The sequence below is a fragment of the Morone saxatilis genome, unplaced genomic scaffold (genome assembly GCF_004916995.1).
Source record: "Morone saxatilis isolate NCDOM2014 unplaced genomic scaffold, NCSU_SB_2.0 Contig14, whole genome shotgun sequence".
In the NCBI taxonomy this organism is placed as follows: Eukaryota; Metazoa; Chordata; class Actinopteri; family Moronidae; genus Morone; species Morone saxatilis.
Genome location: NW_023339696.1, coordinates 621,812 through 625,605, shown reverse-complemented (window position 1 = coordinate 625,605; position 3,794 = coordinate 621,812). Strand labels below are relative to the sequence as shown.

At 37.3% G+C, this 3,794-nt stretch overlaps 1 protein-coding gene across 1 annotated transcript in view; it reads right to left on the bottom strand.

The window, feature by feature from the left end:
• zgc:158403 (tetratricopeptide repeat protein 39A) overlaps positions 1–3,794 on the bottom strand; it is a gene marked incomplete at its 5' end in the record, with an annotated part of 767,589 nt that overhangs the window by 566,064 nt on the left and 197,731 nt on the right.

Below are 3,794 nucleotides of genomic sequence, written 5' to 3'. Positions count from 1 at the left end.
ATGGTAAGGGAACGGGGAGACTGGGTGGGTTGGGGTGGGGTGTGGGGGGGGTTACACGCTTAAAAGTACACAAAGTTGAGGTTGTGTGCAGGAAGGTCAGACTTGGATTATCGGAGGAAAAAAGGTGTGGAAGATTGATAAAACCTACGTGAATTCCAATGGAATGTGTGGGGTTTGTCTAGGGGAGATCTATAATTTGATTTTAGACGCGCTTTGTGAACATTAGGGAGGGGGCGGGGGGCGCGATGGGGCTGAAGCGACGAGAGCGAGTGCTTGTGTCTGCGTGTGTGAGTACATGTCTGTGTGCCTGTGCAGATGGATGCGATACAGTTAAGCTGCAAAAAAAAAAAAAGGTAATCAATTTGCATTCTCTAAGTTTGTTAATGCTGTAGCGGGACGGTATGGAAGCACATTCTCCTCACTGCACTTCGACAACATTATCAGTGTGTGTAACTACTTGTATGTACCTCTGTAAGCCTCATGTACGTCCAAGAATGAAATTGGCAGATCGACTGGACCGTGCTACCCTTTGTATGTGTCTGACATGATGTTGCTGGGGTCTGTCTGGGGGGGAAAATGGGAACTAAACTGACAAATAAGTATCTGGTTCTTCTGTTCACTTTGCACCACCCTCACGTGTCCTTCCATAACGGCTACACAGATTGCAGTCAGTCAGTCCCTGCAGATGCTGTGCCTGTTTAAGTTGGTTAAATGTGGGACTATTTTGTCCACGCTGATAGCTTCTGGTGCTAATGAACACTACCCATAAAAATCTAAAAATCACCTTTTTCACAAGATTTTGATTATATAATTTTTAGGGATCTTTTATGGACCTTTTTCACAGTAGACATGAAATAGTAGGGTAAACACAGGGGTTACCAGTGGCACTAATTAGGGTTCCATTTAGTGTAGCAGAACCCTGACTGTTTGACCTGAATGGAAACCTTAATTAGTATCATTGGTAAAACCTGTGTTTACCCTACTACTTCATGTCAAAATAGCTGCTGTGAAAAATGTTTCAAAAACAGTGATGGAGGAAGAAGCAGCCACTAACTTTACAGTCTCGTTGGGTAAAATTCAGTCTATATGAACTGTTAGTATCTGCAACTGATTAGCATATACAGTTAGCCAAAGGACCTTTGTAACAAGACAGCACACATTCTTAACTGTGTCTCTTTACTTTGCCAGGACACACACATTTTACATGTCAACTACATAACCAAAAAAAGGAAATGCTCTCACTGGGTACATTTGTTTACTGCTTGGTGAGTTCTAAACCATCTGCATGGGGTTTAAACAGTGTTGTGATCGAGTCATTACAACCATGCAACAACTTGTTCTCTTTAGGTTGATTCTTAACATGTCCCAAAAATACTTAAAGCTGCAGTAGGTCATTTTTATAAAAATAACTTTGTCATATTTACTGAAACTTTCACTATATCTGTGAAAACTGTGAGATAATCAGGTTCCTCTGGCTCCTCCTAGAGCTCCTAATGGTATTTGCAAGAATCCACCGGGCCTGAACAAAAAACAACCAATCGGATCTAAGAGAGAGAGAAAGACACTATGGGTTGGTAGCTTGAAGATAGTTGATTGTTGAGTCTCATTTCCAGCATTGATATTTGACTAAGATAAGACAAAGATAATGAGACACAACAATCAACCATCTCTCTCAGCTCTGATTGGTTGTTTTCATTCAGGCCCGGTGGATACTTACAAATGCCATTAGGAGCTCTAGGAGGAGCCAGAGGAACCAGATATTTTTATTAAAGTTACCTACTGCAACTTTAAGAATAAACAAGTTTATACAGTTACATGGTTACTAACGTGTCTTAATGTCTAAAAAAGTATTTTTCTTTTGCCTTATGTTGCTTTGAGACATTCAAAAACTTCAGGGAAAGAACCAGATCCATTTCTCTAAGAGTTAACATACTGTACCTTTATCTTCCCAACCTTGGGAGAACTGTAGTTGGAAATTTAAAACATTCAATTTGAGTTAATCTGAGTTCTAATGAAGCTTAGATTAACGTCTGAATAAAATAAAATGACAGTGAATGAACTTCCCTGTTGTCTAACTCTTCTGGCACCCGATGTGCTGCCTGCAGTATATGGCCAATATACTATTAGCCTCAACTGAAAATAAGCAACAATAAGATGTGTTAAGACTCATATTTAAAGACCTGCTTCTTGGCAATAATTAACTGTACATTATTGTGAAACTATATAAATGATTGGCTGCTGTTTTTTTTTAACTACAAATAGACCATTTTCACAGCAGCCATTTTAACATGAAATAGGGTTAATACAGGTGTTACCAATGATGCTAATTAAGGTTTTGTTCCATTGAGTGTAGCAGAGCCTTGTTAGTGAGCAAACCCTGACTCTGTGTGACCTGAATGAAATCTTAACTAGTTTCATTGGTAGCGCCTGTTACCTACTATTTCATGTTGAGATAAATTTTGCTGTGAAAAAGGTATTTTGTTTGTAGTTACAAAAAGCAATCATTAATTTCATATTATAATATTTAATGTTGATTATTAACCATTCATTATACTGATAAAAAACAATGTGACTATTAATAATGTACAGTTAATTATTATCAAGAACCAGGTCTTTAAATATTCAAGCATTCATGGTTATTTTATTGTCATTTACAATGAACAGTTGTAGAATGAAATATAGATATAGTTACCTTAAGACTACTTTAAAAAAACATTAATAAAATGAATAAGGCTTCAGTAATAAAGGTGGAAAAAAAAATGTAGTGATGTTTTAGGGAGCTACTGACTGCTGCTTCTACATGTGCTGCCATTGCAGTTGGTCTGAGTCTTAACACAGTTCTATTCTTTTACAAATGTTCTTTAAAGTGGGACCACTAATCTTTAATAAGAATAAAGGCAATAAATAAAAAAATCTAAAACATATTGAGCCTTGACTACACACAAAACAGCTAATGAGGAGAATCTGTATGTGCAGATGGGTTGACTGTCCACTACAGATTACTGCATTGTGAAGCTTACTGTGATCACTGCTGAGTCTAGGATGTGTGGCAGCTGCTTGTTGTGACTGTGAAGGTTCTCAGCTTAATGTGAGTCCATGAACAGACAATAACTGTACAAGAAAAAGCAAAATGTCCCCAGTCTCATTTTGTGTGTGTGAAGGTAGTTTTTACTGATTACATTCCTACAGCATCAGTGTGCTGTGTTACATGTCAGCAGTCTTTCCTTTGACTTTTAGGCCTCTTTAGCAGCATTATCATGCATCTTACAGTGTATGAATCAAATACTCACCAGGTTAAGAGGGGCCAGCTAGTGGGTTAGGGCAGTGTTTTTCAAATGGTGGTATTTTGGATTACTGCAACGGGTATGTGGGAATTTCTTTTAAAGGTTTATTCCGAAAATATCAGTCATGTATAATTTCTAAAATAATTATACTATAAGAAGTTTAATAAAAAATTTAAATGCAAGTTTAGTAAACCATATTTTATAATTTTCAAAGCAAACTGCTGCACACTGTCAACTGTGCCTCCCTGCCACTGAGAATGAATGACTAAGATCCCGCACACGCCCATGTTTCTTATAAGTTGTGTCTTAAGTTGTGCAACAAATGCACAAAAGTGGAACTTATCAAGAATACGCAGTTCAATGCAACTTCAATGCCATCTCAGTGTTATTGCATAATGAGAATTGGTTTGCCCTTAATTTAGTGATGGATTCTAAACATTTGAAATGAATCATTTAAACATTATTCAGATAGAATAGAATAAAATTTACTTTATTGTCCCCTAGGGGAAA